Consider the following 21,089-nt stretch of genomic DNA (forward strand, 5'->3'; position numbering starts at 1 on the left):
GTTTTCTGTGACAAAGAAAGCAGCCTCTTGCTTCCTCATAGAGATGGAGTAATTAAAATAACTACCTGAAGGTGTGGATAGTGACACTGACAAACCACACATGGCTGTGTGACAGGAATTTACAAATGGAGAACAATAGAAGCTATGGAGAAAAGCAACTATGCTAACCAAAAGAATGACTGTGTTGCTGTGATTGAACAACAAATTCGTTTTGAGCTTCCTGGCAGGCCAGCCAAAAACGAAAGCAGAGAAGCATAATCCTAACTCTAGTGACTTATTATTAACCTGAGTCCTGGTGCATGAAATTCATGCACTTGGAGGGGGGTCCCTCAGACTAGCCTGCACCCTCTAGCAGTCCAGGACCCCTCACTCCTTACTGCCCACCTGCTCACTGCTCCTTACCGCTGCCATGGAGGCAGGAGAGGCTCCCACCACCGCCACTGTGCTCACCAGCAGTGAGGCCTATCTTTCTGTGTAGTTGTCTGTGGGCCAACTGCTCTCTTCCTTCTCATTTAGGGTGAGCAGCATGTGAGGGCAGAGCGTGCTGTTGTGGAACGCAGAGGGCTGCCTGGAGCTGAGGGGAGTGGCCAGGCCCATAGGGTGACAGGTGGACACAGAGGACGCTATCTCACCCAATTGTGGGGGGGGCTGGCCGGCTTTCATCTGCCTAACCCAGCCGTGGGCAAACTACGGCCCGCGGGCCGGATCCGGCTGTTCTATTCGGTTCTTTTGCTCTCCCCTCCGCTCCTTTACTTTGAATTTATATTAGTTCACACAAACACTCCATCCATGCTTTTGTTCCGGCCCTCCAGTCCAGTTTAAGAACCCATTGTGGCCCTCGAGTCAAAAAGTTTGCCCACCCCTGGTAACCCCACCCAGAGAGGGACCGAGCTGGGTGTTCGCCTATCCATTCTACATCCTTCCATCTGTGACACCTGTCAACCTTGCCAGGCCTCCCCCAAAGTGAGTTCAGCTCAATCCCTGAATGTAAAAGGGCACGGGAGTGGGGGGCTCCACTCCAGTGCCCCCTGATTCCCAATGACAGGACCTGATCAAAAGGACCTGATGTCAGGACGGTGGCCACAGCGGCAGAAATAGATCTGTTTCAAGAAAAGTTGGGAATGCAGACTTTCATGAGCCCCTATTCCAAAAGGTAGCAGTTTATTCACATTGTGGCAAAGACACCTTCAAGAGTAACATAAGTGGGTAAAGTCAGGGCCAAACCGGGCCATTTCCTCATCCAGTCTCTCTGAAGCACGTGGACAGAACCAAGTCTCAGCTCTTCGCAGGACACTTCTGGGTGTTTTTTTTTTTTAAGCCTAAAGGACAATAGTCTGTCTCCATTCTTGTTCTTTGGGATTTTTTTCACCATCAGATAAAAGGATACGTACATTGGGGCAATCCTCTCGAGATACAATATTCCAGTTGCACCCATGTGGTGACGATAGCGCCCCACAGAGGGAGGGAGCTGACAGATGGGGAGCAGGGAATTCTGAAAACCAAAGCGATGACAGAGATGCTAAGCCTTTCCTTCACACGTCTGACTTCCCTCCTCTGGTGGCCTGTAGGCCAGGTGTCTGCTGGACCTTTACTACTTGATGTCCCGCCCTGTGTGCCATGCCCCAGCCCTGGAGCACAGGGGTCGTCTGGGCACGCCCCTCCCCAAGCTGGGAGGGTCCCCACTAAGCTTCCACCTCCTTGGGAAACTTTGCTTTTCCAGCTCTGTCCCCGTGGGAGAGCCGTAGGGGCGCCAGATCCCTTTCCTTAGTTCAAAAGTGCCCTGAAAAGCGCGAAGACAGCTACACCGGGAAGGGTTCACTCAAGTTCAGCAAGAGTTTACAATTTCCGAAGGCACATTGAACAGTTTTCTCTTACCCCATTTGTGGGAGTGTAATCTGATTTAAAACCAATGGACTAAACAAACAGAAGCACTTTCTGCAGGGAGCTCTGGGCCCCAAGTTTGAAGGCAGCTCCTTTTGGCCACCGGCCCTGGCCAGGGCCCAGGGCCCAGTCGTTTGGTCATCCCTTACTGCCCCCCACCCCCCACCGGCTTGGTTGTTCCATGCAGCCTTCTGTTCGGTCGTCTGTTCCAGTTGTTTAGGATGTGATGACCCCTGGGTTTTTCTATATTAAGATAGCCCTATAGAGTGCCTACTGGGTGCTATATGACTTAAATGCACTATTTCTTATCTTCACACCAACAGCCACATATTAGATATTGTCATTCTTACGTTTACCATATGAGATCTAAGGCCCAAAGAAGTTAAATACACCCACAAAGTTTTCCTCCAAGAAATTCTGAAATTTCATCATCATTATTTATGGGACAATAAGAAATCAAATGAGCTCTGCTTTTAGAGCATAGTGTTGTTGTTTTTTTGTTTTGTTTTGTTTTGTTTTTACTTTTTAATAGTAGCATTGGGTAATATCGAAAGATGTAATATTATAAATTCAGCTCAAGAGGGTAACCCTTGGAAGCATTAAATTAGCAGGACTGAGATTTATTGCCTTCTGGAAATATCATTTGGTAGGTTATCTCTCATTGGCAATGTGCTAGAGGGCAGGGGATCTCCTCCTAAAAGGCCTGCATGGGACATTTCTCTGTATTGGTGGTGAGGGCAAATCTAATGTTTTTGGAATCACAAATATAAAAAATGAGGACTATAATCTCTCGTGAAGGTCCAGAAGCTTGGCTGTTATATTTGCTGAGAATAAAGGCTTCCCTATTCATTAATTTAGTCACTAGTTTGGAAAATACTTTTAAGCTTCTACTATTTGCCAAGTTTTGTGTAAGACCCCGAGTTCAAGGGGTGATAGTCCAGTGGAGAAATCAGAGAGCCACCCATCATTTCAGCATTCAGTGTAACTGCTGTGGTAAGTGATGGCAAAACAGGCAAATGACAATTCAGGTATCTTATTTCATGATGTTATATTGGGGGATACCAAAGCAGCTCTACAATGCTGATACCTTATTTTTAAATAAGCCTTGTTCACATTATTACACCGATAGCTAAATAACTATATTCTAAACTAGTCCCCAGCCTCTGTACTTGCTAAGAGAGGGCTAAGACTCAGAACAAACTAACAGTACTCTGTGCTTTCAGCTGTTGTCTTTGGATAGGATGATCTTGGAAAAAAGTCCATACTGAATAAATTGTCCTAGGCAGGAGAGATCAAACCTTTAAGGAGAGGCTTCAGTTCAGAAGGAAAACAGAGTGAGGTGGGATGAGAAGGGAGGGGAAGGAAGGAACCCACCTCTGAGAAAAGGGCTGTGTCTGCTTCCAAGTAAAGAGCAGAGAACTGGGCCTGGAAACTTATGTTGCCAGACTTAAAGGAGTCCATGTGCCTGTGTACATCAAAGCCTAATTAAGGCCTTGATGTGAGGCTCACCCGGCCTGCCCCATGGCCTTGATATGTGAGCGTGCCCAGACACAGAGATCTATCACCTGGACCTGGAGCCCCTAACCTGATGCTCCTGGATAACTGGCCCCACCACCTTGACGTGGCATGCCTGGCCCTGCCACTGTGACCCAATACCCCCAGATGCATGGACCTGCCATTGCAACCTGTTGTGTCTGATCTGGTGCCTCTGAATGACTGACCCAACTGCCTTGTGATGGGCCCCTGCAGCTGTAACATGATGCCTCCAGATGCATGGACCTACCTCTGTGACCAGGTACACCTTAATGGTGCCCCTCAAAGATCACACCTAGCTGTGACCAGATGCCCCTGGGTGCAAGGATCTACCACGGTACCTGGGAGTGCCTAATGCAGTGCCACCAGAAGATCAGACCCATTGCTGGAGCCCAGCATGGCCTGTCACCCCCAAATTCATGTAACCTGCCCCAGTGACCTAACTCACCTCACCCAGCACCCTGGACTACCAGAATGCTAAAATGGGGAGACAAAGAAACAACCCCCAAATGAAAGAAAAGGAAGCATTACTAGACAAAGACTAAATAAAATGGAGGCAAACAATTTATCAGGAAAAAAAATCAAAATAATGGTTATAAGAATGCTCAAACAACTTAGTGGGATCTACAAGCAAATTAATGAGATCTATAAGGAACTTAGTCAGAACTATGGCAGCAGGAAAAAAAATAGAAACCATGAATAATAATCCATCAGAAATTAAGATGACATAGCTGAAATGAAGAATAATCTGGAATAAATTAATAGCAGACTAGAATAAGCTGAATCCTGAATCAATGAATTAGAAGACAAGGTAGATGATAACATCCAATCAGAGAAGAAATTAAAAATCAGGAAGAAAGCTTAAGGGAGATTTGGACCAAAATGAAACTTAACAACATCCACATTGTAGGGATAACAGAAGGAGAAGATTTTGAGCAAGGAATAGAGAACCTATTTGAATAAATAAAGACAGAAAACTTCCCTTCCCTTGTGAAGGGAAAAGTCACACAAGTCCAGGAAACACAGAGTCCTAATCACCAAAACACCCATATCAAGACACATCATAATAAAACAGCAAACATTAAGACAAAGAAAGAATCTTAAAGTCTGCAAGAGAGAGACAGAAAGTTACTTACAAAGGAGCTCCATTAGGCTGCCATCTGATTTCTCAATAGAAACACTTCAGGCCAAAAGGGAGTGGCATGAATTATACAAAGTAATACAAAGCAAGGGACTGAATCCAAGACTACTCTCTCCTGCAAGGCCATCATTCAAAATTGAAGGTGAAATAGAGAACTTTGCAGAAAAAAAGGCTAAGGCAGTTTATTATCACCAAACCAGCACTGCAAGAAATGGTAAAAAGACAGTTGTAAGAAGAAATAGAGAGAGAGGAACACAGGCATAAAAAATTGAAATGACAACAAATAAGTACTTATTAATAATAACTTTAAATGTCAATGGCATAAATGCTCCAATCAAAAGACAAAGGATATCTGAATGGATAAGAAAACATGACACATATATATGCTATTTACAAGAGACCTACCTCAGAACAAAAGACTCAGACATGATGAAAGTGAAGGGATGTAAAACAGTTTTCCAGGCAACTAGAAATGAAAAAAAAAAAAATCTGGGGTAGCAATACTCATATCTGACCAAATAGACTTCAAAATAAAGGCCATAACAAGAGACAGTGAAGGCCATGTCATAATACTAAAGTCTTGATACAGCAAAATGATATAAACCTGGTGAACATATAGGAGCACCCAAATAAATAAAAAAAACTTCTGGAGGACTTAAAGGGAAAGATCGACAGCAGTACAATCAAGTAGGGTACTTTAACACCCCATTAACATCACTAGATAGAGCTAGACAAAAAAATCAACAAGGAAACAGTGACCCTAAATAACACACTAGATCAAATGGATTTCATTGACATTTACAGAACATTTCACTCCAAAGTTGCAGAATATACACTCTTCTGAAATGCACATGGGACATTCTAAAATATAGAACACATGTTAAGACACAAACTAAGTCTGTACAAATTCAAGATTGAAATTACATCAAGCTCGGCTGGTGTGTTCAGTGGTTGAGTGTTGACCTATGAACCAGAAGTTCATGGTTCAATTCCTGGTCAAGGCATATGCCCAGGCTGTGGACTCGATCCCCAATAGTGGGGCATGCAGGGGGCAGTTGATTAATGATCTCTCTCCCTCTTCCTTCCTCTCTGAAATCAATAAAAATATATATTTTTTAAAAAAATAAATCATATCAAGCATCTTCTTGGATCACAATGGCATAAAACTAGAAATCAAGTACAATAAAAACACTCAAAGAAATTTAAACACATGAGGCTAAATAGCATGTTATTAAACAATGAATGGGTCACCAATGAGATCAAGAAAGAAATTAAAGACTTCCTGGAAAAAAATGAAAATGAATACACAACAACCCAAAATCTATAGGATACAGTGAAAGCAGTCCTGAGAAGCAAGTTGGTAGCACTATAGGCCTACCTCAAAAAACAAGACAAATTTATAATAAACTATCTAACACTACAACTTAAAGAATTAGAAGGAGAACAATTTTTAAAAAGTCCAGGGTAAGTGGAAGGAAGGACATCCTATCTAATAAAAGAGTAATATGCAAATTGACTGTCACTCCAAGACACAAGATGGTTGCCCCCATGTGGACACAAGATGGCCACTGCAAGATGGCCTGCAGGGGAGGGCAGTTGTGGGCAGTTAGGGGTGACCAGGCCAGCAGAGGAGGGCAGTTGGGAGAGACCAGGCCAGGAAGGGAGGGAAGTTGGGGGGACCAGGCCAGCAAGGGAGGGAAGTTGGGGGTGATCAGGCAAGCAGGGAGGGCATTTAGGAGTGAATGGGCCAGCAGAGGAGGGAAGTTGGGGGAGACCAGGTCAGCAGGGGATGGCAGTTGAAGGGGGCAGACCTGTAGGGGAGAGCAGTTGGGGGGGACCAGGCCTGTAGTGGAGGACAGTTGGGGGGGACCCAGGCCTGCAGTGGAGGGAAGTTTGGGGGGACCAGGCCTGCAGTGGAAGACAGTTGGGGAGGGACCCAGGCCTGCGGGGGAGGGCAGTTGGGGGGGACCAAGCCTGCAGGGTAGGGCAGTTGGGGGAACCAGGCCTGCAAGGGAGGGCAGTTGTGGGTGATCAGGCCGATAGGGGAGGGCAGTTGGAGGCAACCAGGCCTGCAGGGGAGGACAGTTAGGGGTGACCAGACTGTCAGGGGAAGGCAGTTAGGGGTGACTGGGCCAGCAGAGGAGGGCAGTTGGGGGGAACCCAGGCCTGCAGGGGAGGGCAGTTAGGGGTGACCAGACTGTCAGGGGAGGGCAGTTAGGGGTGACCAGGCCAATAGGGGAGGGAAGTTAGGGGCAATCGGGCCAGCAGGGGAGCAGTTAGGCGTTGATTAGGCTGGCAGGGGAGTGGTTAGGGGGTGATCAGTCTGGCAGGTAGAAGCGGTTAGGGGCAATCAGGCAGAGGCAGGTGAGCAGTTGGGAGCCAGCAGTCCTGGATTGTGAGAGGGATGTCCGACTGCCCGTTTGGGTGGTCAGACATCCCTCAAATGGTCACAGATTAGAGAGGTTGCAGGCTGGGCTGAGGGATACTCCACACTCCCCACCCCCCCCCATGCATGATTTCATGCACAGGGCCTCTAGTAATAAAGATAAGAGTAGAAATACATGGCATAGAGACTAAAAAATTAATGCAAAAGATCAATGAAACCAAGAGCTGGTTCTTTGAAAATATAAACAAGATTGATGAACATTGAAACAGAGAGGAACCAAATAAATAAAACTGGAAACAAAAGAGATGAAGTTAACAACTGACACCACAGAAATACAAAGAATTGTAAGCAAATCATATGAACAGCTATCTGCCAACAAGCTGGACAACGTGGATGAAATGGACAAGTTCCTAAAAAATATGTGGTACATTTGCACAATGGAATACTATGCAGCTGTAAAAAAGGATGATCTATTACCCTTTGACACAGCATGAAGGAGCCTCGAGATAATTATGCTCAGCAAAATAAGTCAGAGAAACACAAGTATCACATGATCTCACTTATATATAGAATCTAATTAACACAATAAACTGATGAATAAAATCGAACCAGAGGCACAGAAACATGAAACAATTTGATAAATCTCAGAATGAAGGGGGTAGGGGAAGGGGAACAGGAAGAAATTAACCAAAGAATGTATATGCATATAAGATGAAGGCCTGGCATGGGATGGGAATTGTGATGAAGGGGAAGGGACATAAGATGGGGACATTTGTAATACTCTCAACATCCTATATAATAAAAGGCTAGTATGCAAATAAACTGAATGGCAGAACAACCAAACAACTGACCAACTGGTCACTATGACGTGCGCTGACCACCAGGGGCATGTGGGGAACATGGCAGGCATTGGCTGCGGCGAGATAGTGGAGCAGGTGAGCAAGGGCACCAGACCAAGGCAGGGCACTGGTCACTGTCTTCGGGGTGAGCCTCTGGTGGTTACTGAAAAATCTTCGCTCCTGTGTGCCACAGTCCTGCCCAGTGCTTGCACCTGCTGCTGGTACCAGCCCTGCTTGCACCCACTGCCGGCGCTGCCCCTGCTTGCATCTGCAGCCAGAGCCAGTGCTTCTGCTCGCATCTGCTGCCGGTGCCGGTCCTGATCACTCGGCGCCATCAGAGGGTGTGAGCGGCAGCTGTCAGCCCCGATCAACCCTGAGGGCTTCTCCACTACCCCCTGCTCCTGAGTGGCAATCGGGGCAGCAGCCGCCACTCACACCCACTGACAGCACTGGTCCCCACTTGCATCTGCTGCTGGTGCTGGCACCAATAGCTCCATGCTGTCAGCGGGTGTGAGCGGGGCTGGTGGGAGTGGCAGCAGTGGGAGAAGGGCTGTCAGCAGGCAGGAGACCAGGGACCATGGTGGGAGAGACCAGGCAGGGGTGTAGAGGATGGGCCAAGACCCACCCTTGTGCCTACCACAGCCTCATGGCCCACAGTTCCTTTCAAGATGCACAAATTGGTACACTGGGTCCCTAGTTAAATATAAAATAAAAACACAATCAAACCTAAAAAGGAGTTTGCAGTCAAGAAAGTAAGGGTTTATTAGTTGAGGAAATAGCACCAAGCCTGGAGTCACAGGCAAGTCAGTCCTCAGAGACCTGTCTCCTCAATGACTTTTAAAGGGCTGAAATAAATGAGTAATCATTAACATAAAATAATAGAACATTTTAATAAAAATTAACATTTTTTCTCAAACATTAACTTATCAGACATTGAATAACTGCACACATTAATAAGTGTAACACAAATAAACCTATTTTTTTTGTTCTCCAAAAGTGAAATATTTCCTGTTGCACACACCAAACAAGTCAGTACAAGACTAATGACTTGGCAATCAGCTGCTAAATTATTTGCTGCTAGTATTAGTGGAGAGAAATGGTGTGCCTGCAAGTAAGGTGCATAAGGGAAATGAATGCAACATGATTATAGTAATTAGTCATTAGCGAACATTGTAGTTTGTTATTAACTAGTGGCCCAGTGCATGAAATTTATGCACGGGGGGTGTGTCCCTCAGCCCAGCCTGAACCCTCTCCAATCCGGGACCCCTTGGGGGATGTCCGACTGCCAGTTTATTGCCCCTAACCACTCTGCCTGCCAGCCTGCTCACCCCCAACTGCCCCCCCGCCGGCCTGATTGCCCCCAACTGCCCTCCCCTCCTGGCCTGATCGCCCCTAACCGCCTCTGCCTTGGCCCTGCCACTATGGCTTTGTCTGGGTGGTGGCCATGGAGCCGGCTGGGGCGACCAAGAGTAGCCAAGCCTTTCACCCGCTCCAGCTGGCTCCATGGCTCCGGCTGGCGCTTCCATCTTTGTTGTGTCAATTTGGATATTCTCTCCTTATTGGCTGTGGGCGCCGCCATCTTTATCATGAAGTGACGGTTGATTTGCATATTATTATTTTATTAGATAAGATTATGTATAACAGGATATTGTAAAAATTAAGTTATGAAATTTTTATTAGAAAGTTTCTCACATACTGTTATATTGGCTGGGCTGCAAAAATATTAATTGTGGGCCGCACGTGGCCTGCGGGCTGTGAGTTTTACATGCTTGATGTAAATGTACCATAGCTATTTTATCTGCTCATCTACTGATGGACACTTGGGCTGCTTCCAGATATTGGATATTGTAAATAATGCTGCTATGAACATACAGGTGTATATATTCTTTGTTGTTGAAAGTATCACAGATGACTCCCTTATCCCCACATTTACCTCTTCCACTCTACACCCCTCAGCCCAGGCCTTCATCACATTATTGTCTGTGTCCATGGGTTACGCATATTCTATATAATAAAAGGCTAATATGCAAATAGACCAAACGGCGGAACAACCGGAACAACCGAACAAGCGAATAACTGATCACTATGACATGCGTGACCACCGGGGGCATGTGTGGAACATGGTGGGTGTCGGCCGCGGCAAGATGGTGGAACAGGTGAGTAGGGGCACCAGACCAAGGCAGGGTGCCGGTCGCTGTCATTGGGGCAAGCCTCTGGTGGTTACTGAAAATTCTTTGCTCTTGTGTGCTGCGGTCCTGCCTGGCACTTGCACCTGCTGCCAGCACTGGAGCCGCCACTTGCACCCACTGCTGGTGCCCGGTGCTTGCCCGATCGCTCGGTGCCATCAGCAGGTGCGAGTGGTGGCTGCCAGCCCCAATTGCCCCTCAGGGCTTCTCCACCTCCCCCTGATCCTGAGGGGAGATCGGGGACAGCAGCTGCCTCTCGCACCCACTGCTGGCAACAGCCCCACTTGCACCTGTAGCCGGTGTCAGAGCCGCCACTCGCACCCACTGCTGGTGCCCAGCACCAGTCCTGATCACTCAGTGCTGTCAGTGGGTGTGAGCAGCAGCTGCCTGCCCTGATCGCCCCTGAGGGCTTCTTCACCTCCCGCTGAGGGGTGATCAGGGCAGCAGCTTGCCCCTGCTTGTGCCATCCCCAATCGACCTGCTCCTTCAGTGGGTGAGAGCGGGGCTGGCGCCATCAGCATGTGGGAGCAGAGGGATTGGGGCTGCAGGCAGACAGGGAGCTGGGGGCCAGGCGGGAGCTTGGAGGATGGGCTGAGACCTTCCTCTGTACCTACCACAGCCTCGCAATGCACAGTTCCTTTCAAGGTGCACAAATTCGTGCACTGGGCCCCTAGTATGCATATAAGTCCTTTGGTTAATCTCTTTCCACCACCACCTCTCCCCTTTGAGATTTGTCAGTCTGTTCCATGCTTCCATATCTCTGAATCTATTTTGTTCATCAGTTTATTTTGTTCACTAGATTCCATATATGAGTGAGATCATGTGATATATGTCTTTCTTTCACTAGCTTATTTCACTTACCATAATACTCTCTAGGTAAGAGTATTATGGGTAAGAGATTCAAAGGGTAAGAGATTCTTGCACTAGAGGCTCGGTACATGAAATTTGTGCACTCGGGGGATCCCTCAGGCCAGCTTGCACCCTCTTGCAGTCCAGGACCCCTCGCTCCTTACCACCCGCCTGCTTGCTGCTCCTTACCACTCAGCTTACTACTCCTTAGAGCTGCTCCAGAGGTGGGAGAGGCTCCCGCCACCACTGCTGTGCTCACCAGCCCTGAGCCTGCCTTCTGGCTAAGCAGCACTTCCCCTATGGGAGCGCACTGATGATCAGGGGGCAGCTCCTGCATTGAGTGTTTGCCCCCTGGTGGTCAGTGTGCATCATAGCAACTGTTTTTCTGCTGTTCGGTTGATTTGCACATTAGTATTTTATTATATAGGATAGTATTCCATAGTGTAAATGTACCACAGCTTTTTTATCCACTCATCTACTGATGGGCACTTTTCAGATCTTAGCTATGGTAAATAACACTGTTATTAACATAGGGGTGCTTATATTCTTTATGATTGGTGTTTTGGGATTCTTAGGATACATTCCTAAAAGTGGGATCTCTGGGTAAAATGGCAGTACAACTTTTTGACTAAACTCCACACTGTTTTCCATACTGCACCAGTCTGCATTCCCACCAGCAGTGCACGAGGGTTTCCTTTTCTCTACATTCTGGCCAGTACTTGTCATTTGTTGATTGGTTGATGGTAGCCATTTTGGAAGATGTAAGGTGATACCTCATTGTCATTTTAATTTGCATTTCTCTTATGATTAGTGATTTTGAGCATTTTTTCAATGTCTCTTGGCCATCTGTATGTCCTCTTTGGAGAAGTGTCTATTTAGGTCCTTTGCCCATTTTGTAATTGGATTGTTTGTTTTCCTTTTGTTAAGTTGTATAAGTTCTTTATACATTTTGGAAATTAACCCCTTATCAGATGTATCATTGGCAAATATGTTTCCCAATAGAGTGGGATCCCTTTTCATTTTGTTGATGGATTCTTTGGCTGTGCAGTAGCTTTTGAATTTTATGTAGTCCCATTCCTCTATTATTTTCCCCTGCTAGTCAGGACTATCTTGAAGCTGGTGACCTCAGCAGACCACCAACATCATTACCATGCAGACCAGTGGGGTTGGGAGTAAGCCCACCATCCTGGGCATCAGCAGCATGCCCCCCAGCACCACCAATTCTGGCATGACCATTTTCTCCCTATATCTTCACATCCTCTTCCCTGTATCCTTATCTCCTCTTTTTATGAGGACACTGGTCATATTGGATTAGGACCCATCCTTATTACCTCATTTGACCTTCATTACCTCTTTAAGGGCCCTAATTCCAAATGCAGTCACATATTTAGGGACTAGGGGTTAGCACTTCAACACAAATTTAAGGCAAGGGGTAGGGTTGGGTGCAGAATTCAGCCCATAACAGTGATAAAACACTCTAGGGTCCTTGTGTAGTCTTCTACACAAGAGAAGCTAATAAGGGAGACTCAGACCCACAGGTGGCGAGAACCAGGCATTTCTTCCTGCCTCATCTGCAGGAACCATTCCCTGCCTGGAGGCAGGGAGAAGCCCTAATCCCTTACTCTCCCATGGGCTATGTAGCTACCCTCTTCTGTGCCTACAAAAATATCAAGATGTTTTTGTTTCAGATTAAAGAAAAAACAGAAATAGAGTCAGTAAACATTTAAATACAATTTTCTTCTCTAAAGACTTTGTTCAGTTTAAAGTGGCTGATCAGATGAGGGAAGGTGCCCAGGCCCCAGACTAAACAGGTGTCCTGGATCTAAGCCTTCAGATTTGTCCATGGGAATCACTCCTGCCACAACCTCCATTACTAAAACTATGCCCCAACCCACTGTATCCCTAATTCCACCTTGTTTATTAGTTGAAAAAATATAAGTCCAGGCTTCTTTTTACTATCTACTGTACATTATACATTTTTCTTAGGCAAAAAATAAAAATAAATAAATGTAATAAACTCACTAGATGATTCCTGGGTGTTGTACTTGATGTGTTACCTCCAACCTGCTTAGGCTTGTTTCTGTTTCTGGTTGTTACCAAACCAAGAACCAGAGGACTGATACACATATATACAAAGAGAGAGACTTGGAGGACCATGGAAAGGAAAGTGCTCAATAACTAACCATCGGGAGTTTGGGCTTACATTTTCCACAGCTGTTTGGAAACCAGTAAGCATTAATAATGAATAGCTGTCTTTCTGGACTTTGTCCAGGGGGTGGCCCATAGAAGAACAGGAACACAATGACTTAAAAAAACACCCCTGAATGCCTGCAGCTGGAGGGATGTTGAAATGATATCCCAGAAAAAAGTCTTTGGCTCAAATAGGAGATCTGTTTCCTGATGGACCCCAATCAGGAATTGCTCTTTGTGCTGAAGAGCCAGTGAGGTAAAGCAGGCTAAGTCCAATAACAAGGACTCATGAGGTTGGCTGAGACAGAAATAATGAAAAGCCAATTTCAAATATTTAATAGAAAATATAGCAAGGAGAAAATCTTCTTATAAATAATGTTGATAAGATGACATTCTGAAAATGAACCCTAGCAATTATACATCTATGGTCTGAATCTTCTGCAAGCAAAAACATCCTGATGTGCACACCTGCCATTGCAATATGGGCTGGACTGGGACAAGAGAAGGGGATTTTTACAATAGGGTAGAGATGGGCAGAACTTAAGTCTCATCAGAGTAACACTCAAAGTCACACCTGGTGAAGGATTTACATCAATTTTTCAAACAAGAAATATAAGTTAATATTATAATTTCACCATGTGTTAGCAGTAGTATTTTTCATATTATGTAATTACTAGGGGCCCAGTGCACGAATTTGTGCACCTTGAAAGGAACTGTGGGCAGTGGTATAAGTGGTGGCACCAGCACCGGCTGCGGGTGCGAATTGGGGCCAGTGTCGGCAGTGGGTGCGAGTACTGGGCAGGTGTGTGGGAGGAAAGAATTTTCAGTAACCACCAGAGGCTCACCCCAATGACAGCGACCAGCGCCCCGTCTTGGTCTGGCGCCCCCGCTCACCTGCTCCACCATCCCACCGTGGCCGATGCCCACCATGTTCCATGCTCTGCCGCCTGCTGCCAACTCCCACCATGCTCCGCGTGCGCCCCGTGGTGGTCAGCTCACATCATAGCGACCAGTTGTTTGGTTGTTCCACCATTCAGTCTATTTGCATATTATCCTTTTATTATATAGGATGTTTTTTATTTCTAAGTGTAGGTCCAATTATCTAATCTTTCATTGCTTGTAGAAAGTCCTAAATTCAATCAATTCTCCAGATTTTGTCATACAAGCCTCTGCATATAGAAAAATGTATGGCACTATTAAGGGCAAGAGTTTGATTCCATAGGTGGAATAAAACTTGGGAAGTAACCCCAGGCCAAGAAAATAGAACACCATGCGGGGAGGGACCTTAAACAACAAATATATATTGTCTCACAGTCTGAAAGCTGTTTAACATCAAGGTGCTGTTAGGGTTGGATTCTGATAAGAACTCTCTTCCTGGCTTGTAGCAGCTACTTTCTTGCTGTCTCCCCACATGACCTTTTCTCTCTGCATGCTGGAGGGGAGTGGGAGGCTCTGGTGCTGCTTTCTGTTCCTATCCTTCACAAGGCATGATTTTGAAACTTCTACTACTTATCTGCTAAAATAATATTGAGCAAGTTTTTTTTGTGAGGATCATAGAAGATACTGAATGAAAATGTATAATCCTGAGCCCTACAAATGGAAGAAAACTAATATATTATAATTTTGATATATCCCCAAAAAGTCTGATCAAAATGGTGTAATTGGGTGGGGTCATTTAAGGAATTTCTATGGCTACAATATATTTATTATTTTATGACAAAGTAACTTGAATTTATTTCCAAAGTTTTTAAGGGTTAATTATCTCATTTTGGTTCCCTTGTTTAAAATATGAACAGCTGGACTGTCAGCAATTATGTCCTTTGCCCTATTTCCCAAAGCTTCCTTCCTTTTACTTCCAAAAGTGAAAAAGGATGAAGATTAACAGTTAGATCAACTAGTTTGTATGTGTCTTTTATGGAGAGAAAGCAGAATCACTCAGTCATTTTTCTAACAATCAAACAATCTGTCCCAAAGCTCTTTAAAACTGATATTGTGTGGAATGATGTCACAAATGTTAACTGACAGTTTGCTGGAAACCTCTTAAAAAAACTCTCATTTTCTGTTCAAGATCTGTTTATTTTGTTACAAAGTTAGAAATCAAGGAGGAACTTCCAGGGAAAAGTGTGTGTGTGTGTGTGTGTGTGTGTGTGTGTGTGTGTACGTGCATGCATGTGTGTGCACACGTGCGTGTTCTAGCTTTTATACTAGTAAGCTCATTTGCCAAATAGAGAGAGAGAAACGAAACAAGTGACATGAAATTAGACCTGTGTTTATACAGTTCTCCACATTGGCCCAGCACTTATTTTTGCAAGTTTGTAAACTAGCCTTTCAGTTTAAATTGAATAAGTAGGTGCAGCTGAGTAAATGGAGAGACCTGGGTTTGCAGCCATGTGTTTTCACTTTAAAATTACAGAGAAGAGGAACAGAGGGGGTTAGAAACAAACATTAGAAAAAGAGATATAAAACAGGCTATGTTTAAAGGGAAAATGTGAGAAAACAAAGAATTAAAACAGAAAATATAGCAAGAAGGAATATAGCCAGCAGCTACTGCACCCTACCCCATGGGAAAGATAACAGCCTTCTCAGAGCTGCCTTTATGGACTCAGGGATAGATGGGAGAACTATGAGGAAGGGAATTCCACACACAGAAAGGGGAGGTACTGGGACAGGGACTTCAAAGAGCCAGGAGGAAAGCCATTTATCTGCTCATGTTAAAGGCCAACCTAAAACTACTAGTGTATTTCTCATTAAGTCAGACAGCGACTCCCTCTATAGCTACTTGTTAGATTGAAATGTGTCCCCCTCTCAAATTCGTATGTTGAAGCATCAATCCCCAGTATCTAAGAATGTAACCATATTTGAAGATAAGGTCTTTAAAGAAGTGATTGAGTTAAAATGAGGCTATTAGGGTGGGCCCTAATCCAATGTGACTGGTATCCTTATAGAAATAAGGATAGAAGCAGGGGTATGAACATGTTACAGAAAACTGGAGAAGAACCAAGCAACAATTAGAGAGATGGAGTTACATTTATTACTATTACTATTATTATTATTATTATTATTATTATTATTACTAGAGGCCTGGTGCATGAAATTCGTGCATTGGGGGTGAGGGGTCCCTCAGCCCAACCTGCCCACTCTCACATACTGGGAGCCCTCAGGGGATGTCCTACTGACGGCTTAGGCATGCTCCCGACAGCAAGCAGGCCTAAGCCGCAGTCTGGCCTCCCTTTGTGGGAGGTGACCAGGCTGATCAGGGGAAGGCACCAGCCCCATCACCCCGCTGCTGCAGCCACTGCCAGTCACCACAGCCACCAAGGTGTTTTCATCAACATGGACTCCAGTCCCTTCACCATGAAAAAATGACAACTTTCTTTAGGCATTTTCAAGATGTGTCTTTCATAGGATATGACATTTCTTCCTTTCTTTTTTTTTTTTATCCTCACCTGAGGATATGTTTCTATTGACTTTTAGAGAATGTGGAAGAGAAAGGGAAAGACAGAGAGAAACATCAAAGTGAGAGGAACACTTTGATTGGTTGCCTCCTGCATGAGCCCCGACCTGGGCCCCAGCCAGGGAGGAGCCGCAACCTCGGTACATGCCCTTGATCAGAATTGAACCCAGACCCTGCGATCGGCAGGCCGAGGCATTATCCACTGAGCCAAACCGGCTAGGGCAGGATATGACATTTCTTAGCCCTCCAGCAGCGGACCTTCGTTTTTTTTCTCCAGAAGTGTGGTGGAAAAACCCTAGATCACCTTTTTGGATTCTTATTACCCAAGTTACTAAGAATATTACCAGTGGCATACAGGAAGCTTAGCCAATGAGCAGTCAGAAAAGCTGTTTCCTCTGTAGTTCACACCAATCGCTGACTGGGCCCTGCCCAGGCCTAAAGCCTCTGGCTGAAACTTTAGTCCTGGGCAGAGGACCCCCAGCTCCCTCTGATCGCTGGCTCCACCCCTGCCCAGGCATAAAGCCTTGGGGCCGGGGCAGGGGTCCCCCAGCTCCCTCCAATCACCGGCTCTGACCCTGCCCAGGCCTAAAGCCTCTGGCTGAGGCTTTAGGCCTGGGCAGGGGCCCCCCAGCTCCCTCCAATCGCTGGCTCTGCCCCTGCCCCCTCGGCTCTGATTGCAGGCTTGGCCCTGCCCAGGAGCCCCCTGGCTCAGCTCCTTCCCAGGCTGCTCAGGGCCCACGTGGGGCCTACCTCAGAGTGACCTGGGTGCCAGGATGTTCCTGGGACTCAGGCGCTGGGCGCCTATGTATGCAAATTAACCGCTATCTTTGTTGGGTTAATTTGCATACTCACTCTGATTGGCTATGGGCATAGCGGAGGTACGGTCAATTTACATGTTTGTCTATTATTAGGTAAGATTATTATTAGGCGTGGGCCCAGAGGAAAATGTCTCTCAAATTCTGGGCCCCAACATGGAGGAACTTGCCCTATTTATATGTTTTTACCTTCTTTGTCTCCCAAATATGGGGTGTTTCCGGTCCCCTTTGCAAGTTCTTAAGGATCCCTATGTGCTGGGCCTTGAGACCTCAACCAAAGGCCTGGCCTGGTGCCAACACTGATAACTTCGTCTGGGGAAGGTTTATGGCCTCTCTGAAATGGGAGTAGTCTTATTTTCCTTATTATTTAAGCAAGTAAGCATTTACAGAAGCCAAAATGGCAGGGTTAAAATTTCAAACAGCAGTTTTTATATAAGATGGTTGCTGCAAACACACAGATGGAAGACTATGCAAGGACACAATGAGAAGTCGGCCATCTGCAAGCCAGGGAGAGACACTTCAGGAGAAAACAGCCCTGTTGGCACCTTGATCTTAGACTTCCACCCTCTTGACCTGTGAGAAAATAAATTTCTGTTAAGTTACCCAGTTTGTAGTTTTGTTAGGGCATCCCTAGCAAACCAATACAGTACTGAAGAAAGCCACTTCATAACACCAGTTTAAGGTCGGTTATTTGCTCACTGGCTTCAACATAGTAAGAATAAGAGGGCTTCTCACTCTAGCACCAATGGCATTGCTTAGTTTCTGCCTCCTTTACTTCCCAGGGCAAGTTGTAAAAATCATCTGGAGACTCATGAACTTCTGTGTGATCCTAAAAGACTTCCCTCACCTTACCCCTATACTCTGTAGTGCTCCTGTTTGGGGGCTGAATTGTGTTCCCTCTCAAAAAGATATGTTGTGGTCCTGACTCCTTGTACCTCAGCAAGTAACCTTATTTGGAAATAGAGTGTTTACAGAGGTAATTAAATTAAGATGAGGTCAATATGATTGGTTTCTTATAAAATGGGGAAATTTGGACACAAAAACAAATGTGGAATTTCATGTGCAGGTAAAGACAGAGATCAGGGTGATGTTTCTACAAGGAATGTCAAAGATTACCAGCAAACCAGGAAATTACAGCAGGTAGGAGAGAGGCAAGGGACAGGTTATCTCTCATGGCCCTAGATTACAGGGGTGGGCAACCTTTTGACTCAAGGGACACAATGGGTTCTTAAACTGGACCAGAGGGCCGGAACAAAAGCATGGATGGAGTGTTTGTGTGAACTAATATAAATTCAAAGTAAAGGAGCGGAGGGGAGAGCAAGAGAACCCTCCGCTCTTTCGGCTCCGTGGGCCGGATAGAACAGCAGAACGGGCCGTATCCGGCCCGCGGGCTGTAGTTTGCCCACGTCTGCCCTAGAAGAAACCAATCCTGCTGCTGTCTAGATGTCAAACTTCTGGCTTCCAGAACTGTGCAACTATATATTTCTATCATTTAAGCCACCTAGTGTGTGGTACTTTGTTGTAGCCACCCCAGAAAATGAATACAGCCCCTCTTCACAGTGTTTCTCTTCTCATCTCCTGGAAACATGATAAAAATTACCTCCTTGAAGGTCCAGAACTTAATTTGACATATTTAGTCTACAAGGGTCTACCTCCTCAGACTCCTCTCTCCCCCATACCCATCCTGGTTCCTCTCTCCACAATGCCCTTCATCCTCACCTTCCTCACTCCTCGTTTTAGACCTTATTTCAGTTCCTTTTTAACAAAGCCTGCTTTGCCCTTTCTCGCCCCACGCTGATACCTGCCAGCCTTTGGAAGATTCTGTCTTACTAGATCCTCTAACTTGAAGCCTGGCATATATTAGGTACTCAGTTTATATTTGTTAAAAGAATAAATAAATGAAAAATAATATTGGAAGATGTAATGTAGACAGTTGTATTAATCTATTATTATGTAATAAATTATCCCAAACTTCCCACTTATTTGCTCACAGTTTCTGTGAAGTGGGAAGTGAGTGTGGCTCAGCTTGGTTTCAGGCAAACTTTTTGCTGAGGCTGGCTAACGTAAAATATGAAGGATCTGCTTCCAAACTCACTCGAGTGGTTGCTGCAGGCTTCTGTTCCTTTCTGGCCATGAGTGTCTTCTCAGGTCTACCACCCTAGGAGCCTCTCATGGGTTGCCTAGTATCCTCAGAACATGGTGGCTGGCTTCCCCCAGAGCAGGTGACCAAAACAGAGCCCAAGATGAAAGCCATGGATTTTTTTAAAGCTTTATTGAGATATAATTGAAAAATTAAATATATATATATATTTTTAAAGTGTGTAGCTCAATGTTATTATATATGTACACACTGAGAAATGATCTCCAATGTACACATTGAGAAATGAACTAATTAACATAATCTCACCTTGTGTGTGTGTAGTATGAAAACTTAAGATCTACCCTTTAGCAAATTTCAAATATAAAATATAGTATTGCTCACTATAGTTATCATGCTGCCATTACATCTCCAGAAATTATTCATCTTACATAACTAAAACTTTGAACCCTTTGATTAACACCTCCCATTTACCCCACCCCCAGCTCCTGGAAACCATTCTACTCTGAGCCACTGACTCTTATAAGTTAATCTTATGAGTAACTGTTATACGTAACAATAAGTATAACATATTGTCACTTCCAAGGGTGTGATTACCAAGAGGCAGGGATCATTGGGGCCACTGTGGAAGCTGTCTACTACAGCAGACATAAAATTCAAATCCTAGACCTTCCACTGAACAACTATGAGGAAGGCTGTTACCTGCATGGATCTCATTAATCTATTTTTATCACATAACGACTACTAATAATTGCAAGGCAGTTGACTATTCAAGTGGTTGCATATTTTTTCTCATTTAATCAGTATATCAACCCCCAGAGACAGGGATTACTGTCTTCATTTTCATAGATGGGAAGCTGCTAGAGGTTACTTGGATTGTGAGGTGACCAAGGCTGTAGACTTGAACTCAGGTCTACCTCTTTCCTGAGCAGTAGTCAACACTGAGTGTTGGACTTCTGAGGTCATCTCAGCTCCCCATTACCATGTAGCATTGGGCTTCAATGAAAGGACCTTTATTCTGATTTGGGGTCCCTGTGTTCCACTGCACCTTGTTCTTCCGGCAGCTGGGGAAGCTCCACCTCTCTGGGCCCATGGTGTCCTCAGGCGATGCACATACTCTGTCACCCTTGGAGGAGAGTCTGTCTCTGAACAGAGGTGGGGCTGTTTTGTCTGTTTCTGTGAGTCAGACTGCAGGAATCACCCTGACCTGACTGCATGGCCTGGGCGCTGCCCAGGCTAACTGGTGGTGACATGCATCTAAGTCAGGTTTCCAGCTGTCAGGTCTCAGTTCACCTTTCTCTTCAAACATTGATTTCTGCTTTTGTGAGGGCAGGTTCAGACCAAACAAGCCAGTACTCGGAGTCATTTGTTATAGGCCAATGACACCTCCTGACTATATCAGGTCTATCAACAGAGGTCACCTTCCTCTGCCTTGACTGAGCAGGAGGCACAGGGAAATTGCACTTGTGACAAGAGCCCTCAGCTGGGCTCCCATTTACCAGAAAGGACCATAGGCCCAGCCTGCACACTGAGAGTCTTGTTTCCCCTGTCCCTTAGTGATCACATTTTAGGACTCTTGATTTCTTTTCAAAATCTAGAGAAGGCTTCTTGGCAGAGGCTGGAATTGGCCTTTGGGTGTTTGCTCCTGAGGAGGTCTCCTGGTGTCTGGCCTGGTCCCCTCATTCCCGCCCACAGAGAAGTCCATGCTCTGGCAATC

The sequence above is a fragment of the Plecotus auritus genome, assembly GCF_963455305.1.
Source record: "Plecotus auritus genome assembly, chromosome: 3".
Taxonomy (NCBI): domain Eukaryota; kingdom Metazoa; phylum Chordata; class Mammalia; order Chiroptera; family Vespertilionidae; genus Plecotus; species Plecotus auritus.